Source organism: Oryx dammah, unplaced genomic scaffold (assembly GCF_014754425.2).
Source record: "Oryx dammah isolate SB20612 unplaced genomic scaffold, SCBI_Odam_1.1 HiC_scaffold_21, whole genome shotgun sequence".
NCBI lineage: Eukaryota > Metazoa > Chordata > Mammalia > Artiodactyla > Bovidae > Oryx > Oryx dammah.
Genome location: NW_024070205.1, coordinates 53,136,142 through 53,160,594, shown reverse-complemented (window position 1 = coordinate 53,160,594; position 24,453 = coordinate 53,136,142). Strand labels below are relative to the sequence as shown.

Below are 24,453 nucleotides of genomic sequence, written 5' to 3'. Positions count from 1 at the left end.
AATATATAGCTATTTCTTTTTCCTCCATTTCATGCTGATAAGTTGGTGCAAAAGTAATTGCAGTTCTTGCACTGTTGAGCTTTACCCTTTGACATTGGAATACATTCTTAAATGTGGTTATGTTATACATCATTTTAATGTGCATTTCTCTTTTTTGCTAATGATTTATTACTTGCTGTTTATTTTATATTTATTTTAAACCATGGAAATTAGACAAAAAGCAAATTCAAAGCATTTTCTTATTTGAGTTCAAAATGGGTCGTAAAGCAGTAGAGAGAACTTGCAACTTCAATAACGCATTCGGCCCAAGAGCTGCTAACAAACGTACAGTGCAGAGCCTTGAAAAGGAGGAGCAGAGTGGCTGGCCATCAGAAGCTGACAGTGACCAACTGAGAGCCATCACTGAAGCTGATTCTCTTACACCTACACCAGAAGTTGCCAAAGCACTCAAAGTTGACCATTCAATGGGTTGTTTGGCATTTGAAGCAAATTGGAAAGGTGAAAAAGCTCGATAAATAGGTACCTCGTGGCTGAGATACAAATTCATGGCTAAGCATGAATTTAAAACATTGTCATTTTGAAGTGTCATCTTCTCTTATTCTACACAACCACAACAAAGCATTTCTCAATCAGATTGTGACATGCAACAAAAAGTGAATTTTATACGACAACCAGTAATGACCAGCTCAGTGGCTGGACCAAGAAGAAACTCCAAAGCCCTTCCCAAAGCCAAACTTGCACCAAAAACAGGTCACGTTCACTGTTTGGTGGTCTGCTGCTGGTCTGATCCACTACAGCTTTCTGAATCCCAGTGACACCATTGCATCTGAGAAGTATGCTCAGCAAATCAAAGAGATATGCTGAAAACTGCAACCCCTGCAGCCAGCATTGGTCAACAAAAAGGGCCAGATTCTTCTCCACAACAAATCTGACCTCATGTCACAACAACCGACACTTCAAAAGTTGAACAAATAGCGCTACCAAGTTTTGCCTCGTCTGTCATATTCACCTGCCCTCTTGCCAACCAACTACTACTTCTTCAGGCATATTGACAACTTTTTGCAAGGAAAACGCTTCCACAACCACTGGGATGAAGAAAATGCATGGATTTTTATGCCACAGGAATAAACAAACACTTCTCATTGGCAAAAATGTGTTGATTGTAATGATTCCTATTTTGATTAATAAAGATGTGTTATAATGAGCCTAGTAACAGTTATTTAAAATTCATGGTCCAAAACTGCAATTATGTTTGCACCAACCTAATATTGTTAAACATATGACATCTATATACATTACAAATTCAAAAAATACGCTGTTATAATTGTTACTTTATATAGTTTTATGCCTTATAAAGAAACTGAGAGGAAAGTATATATAAAGTTTGCTATACTAACCTCCTTTTTTACCATTTCCAGTTCTCTTCCTTTGCTTCTGTGGAATTGAGTTATCATCTGGTGTCACTTCCTTACTCCAAGGCAGCTTTGCTCCCATTATATCTCCTGTGCTGTTGTTGTCAAATATTTTACATTGTTATATGCTATAGGCCCAATAATAAAATTTACATATATATCTCATATATATATACACACATACACACAAACACACACAATTGCTTTTAAAATTAGTTAAGAGGAGCAAGGAAAACAAGCATTTATGCTGTCTTTCATCATTACTTGACATATACTGGTGCTATTTATCTTTTCATGTGGACTTCAGTTACATTCTGAGAACATTTGCTCTTAGCCTAAAGAACTTCTTTCCATACTTCTTAGCAAGTGGCTCTTTGAGCAGCAATTCTCTCAGTTTTTGTTTACCTAAAAAACCTCTACATTATGTCTTCACTTTTGAAAGATAGTTTTTTAAAAATATTATTTATTTTTGTTATTTAGCTGTGCCAGGTCTTAGTTGCGGCCTTCATAATCTTTTTAGTTGTGGCATGCAAAATTTTAGCTGCAGCATGTGGGATCTGGTTTGTTGTTGTTGTTTTTAATATTTATTTATTTGGCTGGGCCAAGCCATGAAATTAAAAGACGCTTACTCCTTGGAAGAAAAGTTATGACCAACCGAGATAGTATATTCAAAAGCAGAGACATTACTTTGCCGACTAAGGTCCGTCTAGTCAAGGCTATGGTTTTTCCAGTGGTCATGTATGGATGTGAGAGTTGGACTGTGAAGAAGGCTGAGCACTGAAGAATTGATGCTTTTGAACTGTGGTGTTGGAGAAGACTCTTGAGAGTCCCTTGGACTGCAAGGAGATCCAACCAGTCCATTCTGAAGGAGATCAACCCTGGGATTTCTTTGGAAGGAATGATGCTAAAGCTGAAGCTCCAGTACTTTGGCCACCTCATGAGAAGAGTTGACTCATTGGAAAAGACTCTGATGCTGGGAGAGATTGGGGGCAGGAGGAGAAGGGGATGACCCAGGATGAGATGGCTGGATGGCATCACGGACTGATGGACGTGAGTCTGAGTGAACTCCGGGAGATGGTGATGGACAGGGAGGCCTGGCGTGCTGCGATTCATGGGGTTGCAAAGAGCCGGACACGACTGAGTGACTGAACTGAACTGAACTGAACTGGCTGGGCCAGGTTTTAGCTGCAAAGGTCTTTGATCTTTGCTTTGACCCACAGGTTCCCTTAGTGTGGTGTGCGGGACCTTCGTTTTATTTAATAATAATTGATTGATTGATGTATGTATTTGGCTGCACGGGATGTTAGTTGCGTCACTCGGGATCTTCCATTTCAGTGCGTGAACTCTATAGTTGTGATGCATGGGCTCAGTAGTTGCAGCACCAGGCATAGTTGACCAACAGCAATGTGGGATCTTAACTCCTTGACCGGGGACCAAACCCAAGTCCTTCACATTGCAAGGCAAATTGTCAACTACTGGACCACCAGGGAAGTTCCTGGGATCTAGTTCTTGCTTAACAGTGTTTTTCCCAGCACTTGGAATATGCTATCCCGCCGCCTTCTGGTCCCCATTGTTTCTGATGAGGAGTTAATTGTTAATCCTTTGGGGTCTCCTTTTATGTGATTTTTCTCGAGCTCTTTCAAAGTTTTCTCTTTGTCTTTTAGCATTTTTACTGTGATGTGCCTGGGTCAGGATCTCTTTGCTTTGCGTTTCATTCTGCTTGGAGTCCATTGAGCTTAGATTTCTTTGTTTTTCATCAAATTTGGGTAGTTTTCAGCTTAAAAAAAATTTTTTTTTTCCTACTTCTCCTCCCCTTCTGGTATTTCCAGTACATGTATGTTGATGAGCTTATGGTGTTCCATATTTCTCTGAGGCCCTATTCATTTCTTTTATTGTCATAAAATATACATAAAATTTACCATTCTAGTCATCTTTAACTGTACAGTTTAGTGGCATTGTGTATATACACAATGTTATACAACCATCACTGCTATCCACTTATCAGTCCAGTCAGAAACTCTTTACTCATTAAAAAATAACTCCCCATTCTTCTCTTCCTTTGCCTCTGTTAACTTCTATTATTTTTTATGTCAACATCTGGTCAACTTCTAAACTTTAACCACAGCAGCTCCCTTTTTAGTCAGACTTTCACATAAGGAAGGAGGAGAAATTCTTTGGCTTAAATATATAATTTGACAAAATAACTGCCTAGGGGAAAAAAAGAAACAGACAAATATAAGCCAGTGGCCACTGGGAATGGTGGTGATTCATCTCACCAGGAACTCCAGTAGGAGTTTATCAGTAGGACAAATCTCAGCTTAAATTAGAAAAGGTTATATAAAGTTAGTTGACTCCCTTACCTGACCACACAGCATAGATGAATGGTTTCAAGGGCAAGCCCAGGGAAAGGAATGGTGCCTGAGTACATTGTCTGCTCTTGTTGCCAAAGATAATGAACCTCAAAATTTGTGGTTTTAAGGAATTACTGCTTATATCAATTGTTTTCTGTAAGATGATAAGATGATGAAAAGAGTTTTTTGCACAAGACTTAACAAGTTTTTCAAATAATAGGTTGGCTGGCTATGAAGAGAAGCTCCTATTATAATCAAAGTCATTTCAAAACATGTCACCAGAAATGCATTCAAAAATTATTAGAGCAGGAACTTTGCTGGTGGTCTGGTGGCTAAGAATCCACTTTCTAATGCAGGGGCCTTGGGTTTGATGCCAAAGAGCAACTAAGGCCAGGAGCCACAACTTACAGAGCACCTGTGCCACAGTGAAAGATCCTGCATGATGGAATAAAGATCCTGCGTGCCACAAGTGAGGCCTAATGCAGCCAAATACATACACACATATATACATACGTACATACAATAATCTGGGGCAGGAGGGCTATTTTAAAAAGGTTTTTAAAATTATTTAATTGGAGGCTAATTAGTTTACAGTATTGTGGTGGCTTTTGCCATACGTTGACATGAATCAGCCACAGGTGTACATGTGCCCCCCCTATGCCCCATCCCAAACCCCCCTCCCATCCCTCTGTGCTGTCCCAGGGCACCTGTTTCATGCATTGGACTTAGACTGGTCATCTATTTCACATACAGTAATATGCATGTTTCAATGCTATTCTCTCAAATCATCCTGCCCTTGCCTTCTCCCACAGAGTCCAAAAGTCTGTTGTTTATTCCTGTGTCTCTTTTGCTGTCTTGCACATAGGGTCATCGTTACCATCTTTCTAAATTCCATATATATGTATTAATATAGTGTGTTGGTGTTTTTCTTTCTGTCTTACTTCACTCTGTGTAATAGCCTCCAGTTTCATCCACCTCATTAGAATTCAAATGTGTTCTTTTTAATAGCAAAGTAATATTCCATTGTGTGTATGTACCACAACTTTCCTATCCATTTGTCTGTTGATGGATATCTAGGTTGCTTCCATGTCCTGGCTATTGTAAACACTGCTGCGATGAACATTGGGGCACACATGTCTCTTTTAATTCTGGTTTCCTCAGTGTGTATGCCCAGCAGTGGGATTGCTGGGTCATATGGCAGTTCTATTTCCAATTTTTTAAGGAATCTCCTCACTGTTCTCCATAGAGGCTGTACTAGTTTGCATTTCCACCAAAAGTGTAAGAGGGTTCCCTTTTCTCAACACCTTCTCCAGCATTTATTGTTTGTAGACTTTTTGATAGCAGCCTTTCTGACTAGTGTGAGATGGTATCTCATTGTGGTTTGATTTGCATTTCTCTGATAATGAGTGATGTTGAGCATCTTTTCATGTGTTTGTCAGCCATCTGTATATCTTCTTTGGAGAAATGTCTGTTTAGCTCTTTGGCCCATTTTTTGATTGGGTCATTTATTTTTTTGGTATTGAGCTATATGAGCTGCTTCTATATTTTGGAAACTAATTCATTGTCAGTTGCTTCATTTGCTATTATTTTCTTCCATTCTGAAAGCTGTCTTTTCACTTTGCTTATAGTTTCCTTCGTTGTGCAAAAGATTTTAAGTTTAATTAGGTCCCATTTGTTTATTTTTGCTTTTATTTCCATTACTCTGGGAGGTGGGTCATAAAGGATCTTGTTGTGATTTATGTCAGAGAGTGTTCTGCCTATGTTTTCCTCTAGGAGTTTTATAGTTTCTGGTCTTACATTTAGATTTTTAATCCACTTGAGTTTATTTTTGTGTATGGTATTAGAAACTGTTCTAGTTTCATTCTTTTGCAGGCGGTTGACCAGTTTTCCCAGGACCACTTGTTAAAGAGATTGTCTTTTCTCCATTGTAAATGCAGAAAGATCTTTCATGATGCAATAAAGATCCTGCATGCCACAACTAAGACCCAATGCAGCCAAATACATACATACATACATACATAAAATAATCTGGGGCAGGAGGGCTATATTAAAAAGTTTTTTAAAAATTACTAGAGCACTTTTACCTCCTGAGCCTGATAGGTATGGGTAAATAGCATCCTTCTGAGGACTGAGGGATGGTATGCTGCTGCTGCTGCTAAGTCGCTTCAGTCGTGTCCGACTCTGTGCGACCCCATAGATGGCAGCCCACCAGACTCCCCCGTCCCTGGGACTCTCCAGGAAAGAACACTGGAGTGGGTTGCCATTTCCTTCTCTCTAAATGTTTCATGTGAAGAATCTTTTTTCAGTAAGAGCAACTAACCCTAACCTATTTATTTTTCTGGGCTCCCAAATCACTGTAGATGGTGACTGCAGCCATGAAATTAAAAGACGCTTACTCCTTGGAAGGAAAGTTATGACCAACTTAGACAGTATATTAAAAAGCAGAGACATTACTTTGCCAACAAAGGTCCATCTAGTCAAGGCTATGGTTTTTCCAATGGTCATGTATGGATGTAAGAGTTAGACTATAAAGAAAGCTGAGTGCTGAAGAATTGATGCTTTTGAACTGTGGTGTTGGAGAAGACTCTTGAGAGTCCCTTGGACTGCAAGGAGATCCAACCAGTCCATCCTAAAGGAGATCAGTCCTGGGTGTTCATTGGAAGGACTGATGCTGAAGCTGAAACTCCAATTCTTTGGCCACCTGATGCGAAGAGCTGATTCATTTGAAGAGACCCTGATGCTGGGAAAGATTGAGGGCAGGAGGAGAAGGGGACGACAGAGGATGAGATAGTTGGATGGCATCACCTACTCGATAGACATGGGTTTGGGTGAACTCTGGGAGTTGGTGATGGACAGGGAGGCCTGGCATGCTGCGGTTCATGGGGTCGCAAAGAGCCGGACACAACTGAGCGACTGAAATGAACTGAACTGAACTGAAACTTGATCTTTATTCTTTGTTCTTGACTTAGAGCTCCTAAATGGCTTGGAATTCCTTGAGTCATCCTGTGTATTTTTTTTTTTTTTTTCTAAATGAAGTGTTTCTTGGCAGGGCTGTAGATGGCTTCAGGATGGGCCTTGTCACCAGAAAGGCCAGGGCATGATTAGAGAGTTAGAATTTTCAGCCTTAATCCCTGGTCAGGGAACTAAGATCCCACATGCCACAGAGCAACTAAGCTGAACGCACCTCAATGAAAGAGTCTGAGTACTCTAGAGCTTATGCTTGGCAACAGGAGAAACCCCCACAAGCCACAACGAAGACCCAGTGCACCCAAAAAAAAGAGAAAAGTAAAGCACTTTCCTGAGTTCTGTGAGTTATTCTAGCAAACTATCAAACCAGAGAAGGGGCTATGGAACCCCCAACGTATAGCTGGGCTTGGTCAAACATTCATGAGGCCCAGGACTTGTGATTGACATCGGAAGTGGAGGACCACTGAGGGGACTGAACCTTTAAATCTGTGGAATCTGATGCTAATTCTCAGTAGGTTGTGTCAGCAAGTTGAAGAAATGATGTTGGAAAAGACACCACCTCTTTCATGTCAGGAGAAAAAAAAAAAAGCCTCTCATTTGGTGTCAGAAGTGCTGTGGCTAAAAACAGTAAAGAAGCTCCTTTACACATCTGCCAGAAGAAATAATTTCTGTATGTTCACGTTCAGGCTCTGTACATTTTATGGGCAATAATGTATAAACTCTTTCCTCTTTTTCTTTCTTCCTATTTCCGCCCCCCACTTCCACCCCCTGAAATGGTCTGTACCAATTCTAATGCTTCCCCAGGCATCAGTGGACCAGAAACACAGTATTTTTAGGAAGGCATGAGCCTTTTAAGGTTTTATTTTGGACATGCCTTATATCAATGAAAGCCTAGAAAACAGCCTCTGTTTTCTAGAAAATTCAAAGCATTGAAAAGCTCTAAGTCCCCTGTATATTTATTACAAATATACAAAACAGTCACTCAGCCTGTAAAATCCAGACTTGGAAAGAATGAAAGCTACACACCATTTCCTCCACTAATGGGTATGGTTGGCAACTACTTCACCCTGTGAACTGTTCTGTCACAGGTTCATGGTGTTCACAGGGTCTTGAGCCTCACCTTCCTCATAGTGCAAGTCCCTTCCAGATCTTTCCCTTTTCCACTGGGGATTTGGAGCCAGATAGCCTTGGTTCCTTCTTGAAAGTGAAAGTGGAAGTCACTCAGTCATGTCCGACTCTTTGCGACCCCATGGACTATACAGTCCATGGAATTCTCTAGATCAGAATACTGGAGTGGGTAGCCGTTCCCTCTCCAGGGGATCTTCCCAACCCAGGGGTGGAACCCAGGTCTCCCACACTGCAGGTGGATTCTTTACCAGCTGAGCCACCAGGGAAGACCAAGAATACTGGAGTGGGTAGCCTGTCCCTTCTCCAGCAGATCTTCCCAGCAGATCTTCCCAACAGATCTTCTAGGAATCAAAGGGAGTAGATCTTCCAGGAATTGAACCAGGGTCTCCTGCATTGCAGGCTGATTCTTTACCAGCTGAGTTACTGACGTTTGTAAGCTGTGTGAGCTAAGACGCACCACTCACTCTTTCCAGGCATTAGCTTCCTCACACAAAACAACATGGGGAACGTGTGACATACCTCTCATCAGGGAATCTGAAGTCCAGGACGTTTCTTTCTAGTCTTTGCCCTTTGCCCCTCTTCCAAGTCATGATGTTCGTTTCTCATCAACCAGAGACACTGGAGGATACAAGAGTCGTCAGAGCGCAACTGCTTTTAGAGGAGCTGGCCGTGGAAGAGTGCTGACGGGAGCAGATAGTATGTTTTCTTTCATAGCTGCCCTTTACACTGTTCTGCTGAATTCTGACTCACATGAAGACTCGGGCAGAGCCCAGAGCCTTTCAGTTTCTCTTGGTCACTAATAAATTAATTCCCTTTATTTGGGTATTTAAAACTCCAGTCTGATCCAGGTAAACCTGATATTGTCTCACTAGACTAAAAGCTTCTTTCCTCTTTCTACTGGTCAGGCCTGATTTAGGCTTAGATGTTTACAGAGGAGAAAGGCAGGGAGGAGGATATTTCTTCCTGGCTTTTCCTCTACCCCCTCTTGCAGGATTCTTGCCATCTAACCTGGAGGAGAGGAGGGTGAGGAAGATGGGAGAAGGCGAGGGGGTGATAGGCAGGTTTTTATTAAAAAGACAGAGTCCCACACTACTGGTAGTTTTCTTCTGCCATGCCAACAACCATGTAGGTGCAGATCCAGCCCTTGTCAAATGTTATACTCTGACCCATTTCACCTGATTTCCCTGCTGGCAAAGCCACTACCTGCAGAGACCTTCTGTCCACAGACAGCTCCTAAGCACCTCTAACCTTTAGGTATTGTCAGTCCCGAGGCAGGTACTAGCCCTTGTGTGTCCCCAGACACAAAAGTCAAGCTCTAGGGGTGGTTTCATGAAACCCTCTTCACTTGGCAAGGATTTACAAAGTGACAATGCTTTTTTTCAGCAGAGCATGTGGTTGGTTCGTGCACCAGAGAAGAGAAGCCCAGACCACCACCACTAACTCACTCAAAGGAAATTTAATAAGTTCTATTACTTTTTTAAAATTTTATTTACTTGATTAAGCTGGGTCATAGTTGTGTCACTCAGGGTCTTTTAGTTGCAGCATGTGGAATCTTCCCCGACCAGGGATTGAACCTGGGCCCCTGCACTGGACCACAGAACCACCCAAGGAATCCTCTCTATTACCTTTCTTGATTATTCTCTTTGCTTCTTCTTACAGACACTTGGTGGAGGTCGGGGGAGGGAGATAAGCTAATAATAGGAAAATTTACCCTCTGCAGGCATTAGTTCCCTCATATGTAACAACGTGGGGAGCCTGTGATATATCTCTTATCAGAAATCTAAAGTCCAGGACATTTCTTTCTAATCTCTGCACTTTGCATCATCTTTGAGCATGACTGACATGAAGCATTCTGTCATGACTGACAGAATGTGGTCCACTGGAGAAAGGAATGGCAGACCACTTCAGTATTCTTGCCTTGAGAACCCCATGAACAGTATGAAAAGGCAAAATGATAGGATACTCAAAGAGGAACCCCCAGGTCAGTAGGTGCCCAACACGCTACTGGAGATCAGTGGAGAAATAACTCCAGAAAGAATGAAGGGATGGAGCCAAAGCAAAAAGAACACCCAGTTGTGGATGTGACTGGTGATAGAAGCAAGGTCTGATGCTGTAAAGAGCAATATTGCATAGGAACCTGGAATGTCAGGTCCATGAATCAAGGCAAATTGGAAGTGGTCAAACAAGAGATGGCAAGAGTGAACATCAACATTCTAGGACTCCGCGAACTAAAATGGACTGGAATGGGTGAATTTAACTCAGATGACCATCATATCTACTACTGCAGGCAGGAATCCCTCAGAAGAAATGGAGTAGCCATCATGGTCAAGAAAAGAGTCCAAAATGCAGTACTTGGATGCAATCTCAAAAACAACAGAATGATCTCTGTTGTTTCCAAGGCAAACCATTCAGTATCACAGTAATCCAAATCTATGCCCCAACCAGTAATGCTGAAGAAGCTGAAGTTGAACGGTTCTATGAAGACCTACAAGACCTTTTAGAACTAACACCCCAAAAAGATGTCCTTTTCATTATAGGAGACTGGAATGCAAAAGTAGGAAGTCAAGAAACACCTGGAATAACAGGCAAATTTGGCCTTGGAATGCAGAATGAAGCAGGGCAAAGACTAATAGAGTTTTGCCAAGAAAATGCACTGGTCATAGCAAATACCCTCTTCCAACAACACAAAAGAAGACTCTACACATGGACATCACCAGATGGTCAACACCAAAATCAGATTGATTATATTCTTTGCAGCCAAAGATGGAGAAGCTCTACACAGTCAACAAAAACAAGACCAGGAGCTGACTGTGGCTCAGATCATCAACTCCTTATTGCCAAATTCAGACTTAAATTGAAGAAAGTAGGGAAAACCACTAGACCATTCAGCTATGACCTAAATTAAATCCCTAAAGGTTATACAGTGGAAGTGACAAATAGATTTAAGGGCCTAGATCTGATAGATAGAGTGCCTGATGAACTATGGAATGAGGTTCGTGACATTGTGCAGGAGACAGGGATCAAGACCATCCCCATGGAAAAGAAATGCAAAAAAGCAAAATGGCTGTCGGGGGAGGCCTTAGAAATAGCTGTGAAAAGAAGAGAAGCGAAAAGCAAAGGAGAAAAGAAAAAATATAAACATCTGAATGCAGAGTTCCAGACAATAGCAAGAAGAGATAAGAAAGCCTTCCTCAGTGATCAGTGCAAAGAATAGAGGAAAAGAACAGAATGGGAAAGACTAGAGATCTATTCAAGAAAATTAGAGATACCAAGGGAACATTTCATGCAAAGATGAGCACAATAAAGGACAGAAATGGTATGGACCTAACAGAAGCAGAAGATATTAAGAAGAGGTGGCAAGAATACACAGAAGAACTGTACAAAAAAGATCTTCATGACCCAGATAGTCACAATGGTGTGATCACTCATCTAGAGCCAGACGTCCTGGGATATGAAGTCAAGTGGGCCTTAGAAAGCATCACTACAAACAAAGCTAGTGGAGGTGATGGAATTCCAGTTGAGCTATTTCAAATCCTGAAAGATGATGCTGTCAAAGTGCTGCACTCAATATGCCAGCAAATTTAGAAAACTCAGCAGTGGCCACAGGACTGGAAAAGGTCAGATTTCATTCCAATCCCAAAGAAAGGAAATGCCAGAGAATGCTCAAACTACCGCACAATTGCACTCATCTCACATGCTAGTAAGTAATGCTCAAAATTCTCCAAGCCAGGCTTCAGCAATACGTGAACTGTGAACTTCCAGATGTTCAAGCTGGTTTTAGAAAAGGCAGAGGAACCAGAGATCAAATTGCCAACATGTGCTGGATCATCGAAAAAGCAAGAGAGTTCCAGAAAAAATCTATTTCTGCTTTACTGACTGTGCCAAAGCATTTGACTGTGTGGATCACAATAAACTGTGGAAAATTCTGAAAGAGATGGGAATACCAGACCACCTGACCTGCCTCTGTAGAAATCTGTATTCAGGTCAGGAAGCAGCAGTTAGAACTGGAAATGGAACAACAGACTGGTTCCAAATAGGAAAAGGAGTATGTCAAGCCTATATATTGTCACCCTGCTTATTTGACTTATATGCAGAGTATATCATGAGAAACACTGGACTGGAAGAAACACAAGCTGGAATCAAGATTGCCGGGAGAAATATCAATCACTTCAGATATGCAGATGACACCACCCTTATGGCAGAAAGTGAAGAGGAACTCAAAAGCCTCTTTTTGATGAAAGTGAAAGTGGAGAGTGAAAAAGTTGGCTTAAAGCTCAACATTCAGAAAATGAAGATCATGGCGTCTGGTCCCATCACTTCATGGGAAATCGATGGGGAAACAGTAGAAACAGTGTCAGACTTTATTTTTTGGGGCTCCAAAAACATTGCAGATAGTGATTGCAGCCATGAAATTAAAAGATGCTTGCTCCTTGGAAGAAAAGTTATGACCAATCTAGACAGCATATTCAAAAGCAGAGACATTACTTTGCCGACTAAGGTCCATATAGTCAAGGCTATGGTTTATCCAGTGGTCATGTATGGATGTGAGAGTTGGACTGTGAAGAAGGCTGAGTGCCGAAGAATTGATGCTTTTGAACTGTGGTGTTGGAGAAGAGTCTTGAAAGTCCCTTGGACTGCAAGGAGATCCAACCAGTACTTTCTGAAGGAGATCAACCCTGGGATTTCTTTGGAAGGAATGATGCTAAAGCTGAAACTCCAGTACTTTGGCTACCTCATGCGAAGAGTTGACTCATTGGAAAAGACTCTGATGCTGGGAGGGATTGGGGGCAGGAGGAGAAGGGGACGACCGAGGATGAGATGGCTGGATGGCATCACTGACTCAATGGACATGAGTTTGAGTGATGGACAGGGAGGCCTGGCGTGCTGCGATTCATGGGGTCGCAAAGAGTCGGACACGACTGAGCGACTGAACTGAACTGAACTGACATGGAGCACCTGACCCCCTCCTGTTCACAGTTTTGAAGCCTCTGATAAAACACCTAAACAAAAGGAAAAGTCAAATTTGTATCCAACATTAATATATTTAGGATTATGCTTTTAAACTTGTTGCCTGAGAATGTTCTCACAAAATCGATCACACATTCCACAATTTTGAATTCCTCTCTCTGATCCTATGTCTGCAGATGAGCAGAGACTTCACACAGATGTCTGCATACACTGAAAACACATGTGTATTTTTCTTGGCACCAGACTATCAAGGAGTGGAGGCGTCTGGCAACTTTCAGCAGAAGCAAGTGAAAGTCTACTCGTATGCGAGGAAAAGTCATGCTTGCAGGGCTTTCCCATAGATTGCCTCCTGACATACTGATGTTTTACTATAATTCATAGTCTGTGTCTCTTCAGTACCTCTAGGGTTGACAGAAAGAAATACATTTGGGAAATACAATGACCTTTTCCCCCAGTCTACTCCTTCAGCAACTGTGCCACAAGAGTAGCTTCTTCTGAAGTGTTTTGCTACAGAAAAGTATCACTTTACCTATTTTCCAAATAGTGTCATAGGTGAAAGAAGATGCAAGCAACTCTATTCTGTGTGTTCTGTGCATGAACCCCTCGTAGAAGTGAAGGAAGTGAAGTCGCTCAGTCATGTCTGACTCTTTGCGACCCCACGGACTGTAGCCTACCAGGCTCCTCTGTCCATGGGATTTTCCAGGCAATATTACTGGAGTGGATTGTCATTTCCTCTTGCAGGGGATCTTCCCCACCTAGGGATCGAACCCGGGTCTCCCGCATTGTAGACAGACACTTTACCGTCTGAGCCATCAGGGAAGTCCACACAAAGACCAACCTGAGGGACTTCCCTGGTGATTTGGTGGTTTGGACTCCATGCTTGCAATGCAGGGGACCTGGGTTCAATCCCTGGTCAGAGAACTAGGTCCCATATGGCTCAACTAAAGACGAAGACTCAGCAGAGACAAATTTAAAAGAAAAAGACCAACCCGAACAGGTTTTACACTTTTTCTTAACTGAAAGCTCACTTGTATTGCTGAATCAAAGTTTATGCTAAAACCTTTTTCAGACTCACTTTGGAGAGATTAGCAGCAGATGACAGATTGGTGCCTGTATTAGTTTCCAGTGCAAACTTATCGACTGGAAAACTTAACAGAAATTTAGTATCTCACAGTTCTACAGGCTAACACCATGAGATCAAGCTGTTGGCAAGGGTTATTCCTTTCGCTGTGATGGAAGGATTTGCTCTAGAACTCTATCCTCAGTTGTATATGTCCATCTTCACATTCACATGGCATTTGCCCTGTATCTGCTCATTTTTCTTCATTAAAACAAACAAACCAAAAACACCTCTGTTCTTTGGGTTGTATCTTCTCTATCTATATATTCAACAGATTTTTCTCCAGTCAGTTGAAATCTACTGTTGAGCCTGTTTAGTGCAGTTTTCATTTTAGGTCTTAAAATTTTCAACTTCAGACTTTCCCTTTAGTTCTTTTTTTATAATTTCTATCTCTTCATTTATATTCTCTATGTGATGAGATATTTTCATCACACCTTCCTTTACCTCTCTAAGCATAGTTTTCTTTAGTTGTTTAAGCATATTTATTGTCACAGCTGTGAAGTGTTGTTCAGTCTGGACCCTCTCACAATTTCTGTCATTTGCTTTTTCCCCTTGTATGGATGATACTCACTTTCCTGTTTTTGCATGTCTTTTTTTTTTTTTTTAAATCCTGAAAAACGGACAGCTTGGGTAATAAATTGTAGGAACTCTCAATACATATTTCTCCTCCCCCTATCCCTCAGAGATTGTTGTGGTTGCTGTTTGTTTGTTAAGTGAATTCGTTGGACTTTTTCTTTTTTTAAATATTTATTTGGCTGCACCAGGTCTTGGTTGCAGCACTTGGGATATTTTAGTTGTAGCTGTGGCATTAGAACTCTTAGTTACAGCATGTGGGACCTAATTCCCTGATGGGATGGAACTCAGGTCCCCTGCACTGGGAACACAGGGAAGTCCCTTGGCTGGGCTATTTTAGTAAGTTCTATTTCTCTATCATTGTGAAGGCCTTAATGTTGCTCACCATGGGACATTGCCCTGAGGTTGTGCAGTCACTCAGTGGTTAGCAAGGTACTTTTTAAAAAATTATTTTTTTCATTTCTGGCTGCACTGGGTCTTCATTGCTGTGTGTGGGCTTTCTCCAGTTGCAGCGAGCAGGGGCTATTCTGCTGTGGTGTACAGGCTTCACCTTGCTGTGGTTTCTCTTGTTGCAGAGCATGGGCTCAGTAATTATGGCACATGGGATTAGTTGCTCCATGGCATGTGGGATCTTCCTGAACCAGGGACCGAACCCATGTTTCCTGCGTTGGCAGGTGAATTCTTATCCACTCTTCCACCAGGGACATCCAGCAGGGCACTTTTTGATTATACCTTTCCCTGATGTGTTGGCTACTTCTTTTGGTATTACACCCAGCTGTTAGGTTTCTCCAATTGCTGGCTGATAACTCTATTATTATTGACAATGTCCTCGAGCATAAGTTGCTCCACAATCTGTTTCAGTTAAATGTGAGGCCCTTTCCAGGGATACAAACGAGTTGATGTGAGGATAATTGAGAGCCCAGTATCCTCAGTCTGCCACAGCTTTTGTAGAGCTCCCCACTCCATGAGATGACAAGTGGATGAATGGACTCTTGACTTCCTGGCTTCATTTCTCCTGGAATTTAGCCTCTGCAACATGGAACTGTGGTGAGGGAGTTGAGGTGGAAGCATGAGAAATGCTGGTAACCTGTCCCTCTTAGGAAGACACCATAGCCCTTTACTGGGAGCTGGGGAATAGGGAACCTTATCTTCTTGGCCACAGCTGCCTGGAGAGGTGCATCTGTTATGTTGAGATTGGGTTGATGGGTGTAAAAGCAGGTCATCATTCAAGTGCTGTAGACATTTGCTATTTTTGCTGAAATTTAGTAGATCTTTTTGAATAAATATTTTATTTGCTGTATGTCCTTAGGACAATTTCCACAGACTTGAAATAGCTGTTGTTCTCTAAAATATCCACCAGTTGTAGTTGTTTGGCTGGGAGTGAGAACTTCTAAAATGGTATCTTAATGTAGATTTTAATTGCATGTCATTGGTATAATAAGATTGAACATTTTTCACTTCATCCTGGGTCATTTGTGTTAGTTTATGCCTGTCTGCCCTCAGATCCATTCCTGTTTTCCTGCAGTGCACTGTAGAGGGGCTCACTCCATGGGCTCCCATGTCAACTGGATTCTGGCTGAGTTTGGTTAATACGAAACACTGAAGGGAGGACACTTGAAGGCAGAAGGGTGAAGCCAAGGAGTTCTCCCCTCCCTTCTCTACCCTGGGCTTTGCCTGCTGCGACTGTGGCTTGAGCTCTTCCCAGACATGCTCACTGCAGTTTCAGCTTCCATTGGGTAGTATTCCCTTTGGGAGCCCTAGGACACTTTCTCCCACCTTTGTCTCCTTCCAGCTGAGGGAATGGGAATAGTTTCCCACACTGTCCTCACTACTCCCTCTGCCTCCCAACTCCTCCATCACCCGTATAACTCGTGCCCTATGTTAAATTCCCTCTGCTGTAAATACTTGACATGGTATCTGCATGTCAGAGTAGACTCTGATACAACACTAATGCTTCCTTTTCTGTTAAAATCTTAGTTTTTACTTTTTTATCTTATAGTCTCCCCTCCTTTTTTTCTTTTTAATTCTTAAGAGTTCTTTATATATTTTATACTAAAGTATGTATTTTATACTAGTCCTTTGTTATTTGTACGTGTTGGAAATCTCTCAGTTTATGGTTTGTCTTTCACTCTTCATGATGACTTTTCTAAAATAATTTTATTTTATTATTTATTTTCGGCTGTCCTGGGTCTTCGTTGCTGTGCAGGCTTTTCTCGAGTTGCGGTGAGCAGGGGCTCCTATCTAATTGTGGTCCACGGGCTTCTCACTGCAGTAGCCTTTCTTGTTGTGGGCTCTAGGGAATGCGGACTTCAGCAATTGGGCACGTGGGCTTTGTATCTTCAGCTCCCAGGCTTTAGAACACAAGGCTCAGTAGTTGTGGGGCATGGGCTTAGCTACTCCTCGGCATGTGGGATCTTCGAAGATCAGGAACCAAAACCCCATCACCTGCATTGGCAGGCAGACTCTTCACCACTGAGCCACTGTGGAATCCCTTCATGCTGACTTCTGATGAACAGTTTCTAGAGTTAATGACATAGTCTACTTTAAAACATGTTTTCTTGATGGTTTGTGCTTTTTGCATCTTCTTTTAAGAAATCACTTCCTAAACTTCCCTAAATATCTTCTATTCAAAATCTTCTCAGTTTAACCTTCCACTTTTAAGTCTATAAGATACATTGAACTAATTTTAGTATAAAATATGAGGTAAGTTCAATCTCATGTTTTCTCATATTGATAACCAATTATCCCAGCACTATTTTTACTGAAAATCTTTCCTTTTCCTCACTGATCTTATATTTCTATATACTGATAGGACTTAAATCTGTACCCTCTATTCTGTCTCATTATATTATTTATCCCTGAATTATTACTATGCTATCTATTATACTATACTATATTATTAATATGCTATCTTTAAACTATATATTAAAGCTTTATAAGAATTTTTCAGCTGGTGAACTAAGTTCTCTCACCTGTTCTTTTATAGATACGTTTTATCTATTCTTGACCCTTTTACTCTTCTACATAAATTTAATACAAATTTATCAAGTTCCACCAAAACCTAATTTTGAATAAAACTACACTGAATTTGTAGATCAATTGTAGGAGTGGGGATAATTGACATCTTTGTTGTATTTAGTCTTTCAGTCTATGAACCTATTTCACAATTTGTCTTTAATGTCTTTCAATAAAATGTTAATATTTTCTTTTAAAGATCTTATACATCTTTTGTTAGATTTGCTTTTAGGTCATTTTTTATGTTATAAATGTATCTTTCTATTTGACTGCATTATTTAACTGGTTGTTACTGTTTATAAAAACACAAAAGATTTGAAGGGAGTCAAAAGGTACAGGCTTCTGGTTATAAAAGAAATGTCATAGGAATATAATGTACAGTATGATGACTATAGTTAATAATACTATAGTGCATATTTGAAAAGTTGTTAAGGGAGCAAATCTTAAAAGTCCTCATCACAAGAAGAAAATTCTGTAATTATATATGCTGATGGATGCTAACTAGACCTATTGTGGTGATCATATTGTAATACATACAAATATCAAATCATCATGTTGTACACCTGAAACTAATATAATGTTACATGTCAGTTATACTTCAAAAACTGAAAGATTTTTGTACATTGATTTTCTATTTACCAGTTTTTATAAATTCTTCTATTTGAATAACTCATTTCAACTGGTTTTTCTATATAGATGTTGCCAATAGACATGAGTTGTATGAAATCGTTTTTCTGCTTCTTTTGAGCTAATCATACAGTTTTCGCCTTTAATTTGCTTTTCTACTACTCTTGCATTCCAGGTAAGTTGAAAGAAGACAGGAAAAAGGCATGATTTTTAAGCATTTTTGGTATATCAGGGAGACTGAAGTCTCATAGGGAGGCCTTGCTTTCAGCATGATGGTTCAACAGAAGTTAGTAATCATTAAGGGAAATTCTAAATCCAATGGGCCCGAGGGCAAACACAGAATCTTGTACAAACACCACCTCAGAAATAAGGAAGTCAGGTGAAATATCATAACTCCAAAAAAAGTGAGGTCCATAAGCCTTGTGGGGCTTCCCTGGTGGCACACACGGTAAAGAATCCACCTGCAATGCAGGAGACCTGGGTTTGATCCCTGGTTGGGAAGATCCCCTGGAGAAGGGAACAGCTACCCATTCCAGTATTCTGACCTGGAAAATTCCATGGACAGAGGAGCCTGCTGGGCTATCATCCATGGGGTCACAAAGAGTTGGACATGACTTAGCAACTTTCACTTTTATAAACCTTGTGAAGGTTATGGTTGGAAGAAACTTGGAGCCTGGGAAGAAGGCCTGATGCATTGACTCAGACTGGAGAGCATTGTGGGAATAAAGATATCAGCAGGAAGGAGGAGAACACGATGCAGCACCAGACACACCAATGAGGCCAGCAGAGCAGAGAATGGTTATTATTATGATTAAGGTTCAAATTCATATTGTTCAAGGGTCAGCTGTACTCTTAAAAAATGAACTGCCCAAATTAGAACATTCTCTCATATCATACACAAAAATAAACTCAAAATAGTTTAAAGACCTAAATATAAGACCATAAAACTAGGAGAGAACACAGGCAAAACATCCTCTGACACAGATCATAGCAATATTTTCTTAGATCAGTCTCCCAAAGCAAATAAACAAAAACAAAAATTAATAAATGGAACCTAATCAAACTTAAAAGCAAAGGAAACCATCAGAAAAACAAAAAGACAACCAATGGAATGAGAGAAAATATTTGCAAATAATACGACTGACAAGTGGTTAATTTCCAAAATATACAAACAGCTCATACAACTAAATATTTAAAAAAAAACCACACACAATAAAAAAATGGACAGAAGACCTAAACAGGTATTTCTCCAAAGAAGACATACAGATGACCTTACAGGCACATGAAAAACTGCTCAATGTTGCTATTAGAGAATTGCAAATCAAAACTACAATGAAGTATAACCTCACACCAGTCAGAATGGCTATCATCAATAAGTCTACAAATAATAAATGTTGGAGAGGGTGTAGAGAAAAGGGAATCCTTCTACGCTGTTGGTGGGAATGCAAATTTTTACAGTCACAATGGATAACAGTGTGGAGGTTCCTTAAAAAAATTTTTTAAATAAAGCTACCATTTGATCCAACAAGCCCACTCCTGGACATATATCCATAAAAGATGAAAGCTCTAATTCAAAACGATACATGTACCCCAAAGTTCACAGCAGCACTATGTACAATAGCCAAGACATGGAAGCAAATTATCCATCAACAGATCAATGGATAAACAAGGTGTGGTATTTATATGCAATGGGATATAACTCAGCCAAAAAAAAAGAATGAAATATTGCATTTGCAACGATGGACCTAGAAATTATCATGCTAAGTGAAGTAAGTCAGAAAGAGAAAGACTAATATTATATGGTATCACTTACATGTGGATTCTAAAATATAGTACAAATGAATCTATTAACGAAACAGAAACAGGCTTGTAGCATAGAAAACAAATTTGTGGTTACCGAAGGGTAAAGTGGAGGGAGGATAAATTAGGAGTATGGGATTAACACATACTACTATATATAAAACTGATACTCAACAACAATTTACACAAGGGGGATTTCCCTAGTGGTCCAGTGGCTAAGACTCCATTCTCCCAATGCAGGTTTCCTTGTCAGGGAGTTAGATCCCACTTGCTGCAATGAAGAATTTGCACGTTGCAATGAAGATCAAAGATTCTTCATGCTGCAACTAAGACCCATGATAGCCAAATAAATAAATAAATATTTTTAGAGAAAGAATGTACATAGGGAACTATGTTCAATATCTTGTCATAACTTATAAGGGAAAATAGTCTGATAAATATATATAGCTGAATCATTTTGTTGTATAACAAACAATATTGTAAACTGAAATATACTAACAATATTGTAAATCAATTATGCTTCAATGTTTAAAAATGAATTCCCATTAAAAAATTTTTTTAATGGAAAATGAAAAATTCATATGGAAGAACACCTTGATTTCAAAAGATTATCCTCTTCTGAAACTACATTGTCTGACATTTCCCAGTTATCATCAGGAGCTATTGGGATTTACCCACAACTTTTGAGAGCAGACTAGATAGTAGTTCCTTTCTAGAGTGTCTGGTATGATTGTTTTAAGACAAACTTCCTGGCAGGAGTAAGAAAATGAGGGCTTCCCTGGTGGTCCAGTGGTTAAGAATCCACCTTGCAACGCAGGGGACAACAGTTCAATCCCTGGTCTAGGAAGATTCCACTTGCCACAAAGCAACAAAGCCTGAGAGACACAACTGTTGAGCCAGTTGTGAGGCTGGGAGTGGGAACTACTGAAGAGCCTGTGGTCTAGAGCTCATGCGCCACAACAAGAGAAACCACCACAATGAGAAGCCTGAGCACTGTAACCAGAAAGCAGCTCCCACTTGCTGCAACTAGAGAAAGTCCATGTGCAGCAACCAAGACCCAGTGTAATCAAAAATAAATAAATCTTTTAAAGAGTGTACAAGTATATACGACCCATAGCAAAAGACATTCAGAATTTTTTTTAAGTAAGAGAAAGGTATGAAAGTAAGACAACACAATAAGATCTTTTAAAAGCCCAAACTAAAGAAATATGAATATATGTGCATCAGTTCAGTTCAGTCCCTCAGTCCTTTCCGACTCTTTGCGACCCCACGGACTGCAGCACACCAGGTTTCCCTGTCCATCACCAACTCCCAGAGCTTACTCAAACTCATGTCCATCAAGTCAAGGATGCCATCCAACCATCTCATCCTCTGTCATCCTCTTCTCCTCCCGCCTTCAATCTTTCCCAGCATCAGGGTCTTTTCCAATGAGTCAGTTCTCTGCATCAGGTGGCCAAAGTATTGGAGTTTCAGCTTCAGCATAAGTCCTTCCAACGAATACTAAGGACTGATTTCCTTTAGGATGGACTGGTTGGATCTCCTTGCTGTCCAAGAGACTCTCAAGAGTCTTCTCCAACACCACAGTTCAAAAGCATCCATTCCTCGGCGCTCAGCTTTCTTTATAGTCCAGCTCTCACATCCATACATGACCACTGGAAAAACCACAGCCTTGACTAGATGGACCTTTGTTGGCAAAGTAATGTCTCTGCTTTTTAATACTCTGTCTAGGTTGGTCATAGCTTTTCTTCCAAGAAGCAAGCGTCTTTTAATTTCATGGCTGAAGTCACCATCTGCAGTGATTTTGGAGCCCAAGAAAATAAAGTCTCTCACTATTTCCATTGTTTCTCCATCTATTTGCCATGAAGTGATGGGACCGGATGCCATAATCTTAGTTTTCTGAATGTTGAGTTTTAAGCCAACTTTTTCACTCACTTTCATCAAGAGGCTCTTTAGTTCTTCTTTGCTTTCTGCCATAAGGGTGGTGTCATCTGCATATCTGAGATTATTGATATTTCTCCCGGCAGTCTTGATTCCAGCTTGTCCTTCATCTAGTCCAGCATTTTGCATAATGTACTCTGCATAGAAGTTAAATAAGCAGGGTGGCAATATAGAGCCTTGACGTACTCCTTTTCCTATTTGGAACCACTCGGTTGTTCCATGTCCAGCTCTAACTGTTGCTTCCTGACCTGAATACAGATTTCTCAAGAGTCAGATCAGGTGGTCTGGTATTCCCATCTCTTTAAGAATTTTCCACAGTTTATTGTGATCCACACAGTCAAAGACTTTGGCCTAATCAATAAAGCAGAAGTAGATGTTTTCCTGGAACTCCCTTGCCTTTTCAATGATCCAATGGATGTCGGCAATTTAATCTCTGGTTCCTCTGCTTTTTCTAAATCCAGCTTGTACATCTGGAAGTTCTTGGTCACACACTGTTGAAGCCTAGCTTGAAGGATTTTGAGCATTATTTTGCTAGCGTGTGAGATGAGTGCAATTGTGTGGTAGTTTGAACATTCTTTAGCATTGCCTTTCTTTGGGACTAGAATGAAGACTGATCTTTTCCAGTCCTGTGGCCACTGCTGAGTGTGTGTGCATGCCTATGTGTAACTAAAATATTTGTTAATCCTCACAAAAATCCTGTAACTGAGTTCTTCTCCTTTTCTCTAGGATGTCAAAATCCACATTCAATTCAAATGTAAAAGGTGAAAAGAACTAAGTGAAAATATTCCCTCCCAACCCTTTCCCTCAGATTTCTACTTACTCTCCTAAAATATCATTTCTTGAGTGTCTTTCTAAACCTATTTTGTGCATATCCAAGGAAAAATATATTATATATGCATTATGTATACACTCTCTGCTCCTGCTCAATGTTTTGCATTTAATGGTATATTTTGAAGATTAATTCATATTAACACACAAAGACCTTCCTCATTTATTTTTAGTGAGGCATAGTATAACATTGTATGGTTAACTGCCTGCACCATTATTTGTTTATTTTAGTTTGTTCAAGATTTTTACCTCTGGTATGAAACACTAACAGATATGGACTTGAAAAAAAATGAAATAAAACTGTAACCATAAAAAAATACTGTAACCATAATACAGGACTATTATCACAGTTAAATTAACAACTCCTCAATATCACCACATATCTAATCAATATCTGAATTAAATGATCACATGTCAATTTTTAAAACTTTTCACAATTTGAATCACAATCTAAATAAGATGAATAAGCTGTGGGCTTCCCGGGCGTCTCAGTGGTAAAGAATCCACCCGCCAAGGCAGGAAACACAGGTTCCATCTCTGACCCAGGAAGATCCCATATGCCGCGGGCAACTGAGCCCTTGCCAGAACAATTGAGCCCGTGTTCTACATCTGAGGAGTGGCAATTACTGAAGCCCCGGGGCCCTGGGGCCTGTTCTCTGAAACAAGAGAAGCCACCATAATGAGAAGCCTGCTCCCTGCAACTAGAGAAGAGCCTGCCAAGTAAGGAAGACCCACACACAGAGAACAGCCACACACACACACACAAAACTGAAATGCTGTAAATACAGTTTGTAAAAGACTTAAAATACAAAATCAATAAGTTTCAGTTGATTGACGTTTTTTGCAGCCCTTTTTAATCTGTCGGTTTTCCCTCTTTTGTTTCTCTTGCATTTTATTTATTAAAGTACTCAGGATGTTGCCCTACAGAATTTCCCACAGTCAAGATCTTGCTGATTCTCTCTCTGTGGTGTAGTTTAACATGTTCCTCTCTTCTATTTTCTATACATTAGCATTTGGTTCTAGGTATTTGATCACACTTGGCTGTGGCTGTGTGTATGTGGGTATGTGGTGTTTTACCGAGAATATCCTGTTGGTTATCTTCCCTTTTGTAATTTTAGTCAGTTTCTTTTTTATTGGAGAAGCGGTAACTAATTTTGAGACAAAATGTCCTCTCTTTCAGGAAGAGGCGGTAGTTCAAACGACCTGTGACAGATATAAGGTTGAGCAATGAACTTACAAGAGAAATGGTCACACTAGAATAATTCAGGCAGAGCAACAAATTCCTCATGATTTTTCACTATGAGAGTGATTTCCTTTTTCTTAATTAGCTCTTAATCACCACACGCTCCGCATTTTTTTCCTGAGGTATTATTTCGAGGAGGCAGCCAAAAACAGCTCAGTAAATAATTTGCTTTTCAAAATTAAACAAAACTTGGGCAAGTTGCCACTGATTACTGACCAAGGATTCTTGGGCTCAAGCTCCAGCCTCCCCTCGAGGCGCTAAAGCGCAGTCTCATTTCACTTGAGACCTTTCCTGCTTTTTTCACCTTTTCCCGGGCTCAGGCACCAGCACTGCGCAGGACAGGCCTCAGGGAGCTAGGACTTGCAGGAACTCGGCATCCCGGCTGGTCGCCGAGTCACAGAAAAAAGCAGAAATCAGCGCCGCGGAGCAAAGGAATCCCGCCCCGCGGAGGGGGCGCCCGCCCACCCGACCCAGCTCAGGCCG

General features: G+C 40.6%; 1 pseudogene; it reads left to right on the top strand.

The window, feature by feature from the left end:
* The first annotated feature begins 215 nt into the window (after positions 1-215).
* On the top strand, positions 216-24,231 carry LOC120879860 (annotated as a pseudogene).
* Positions 24,232-24,453: the final 222 nt, after the last annotated feature.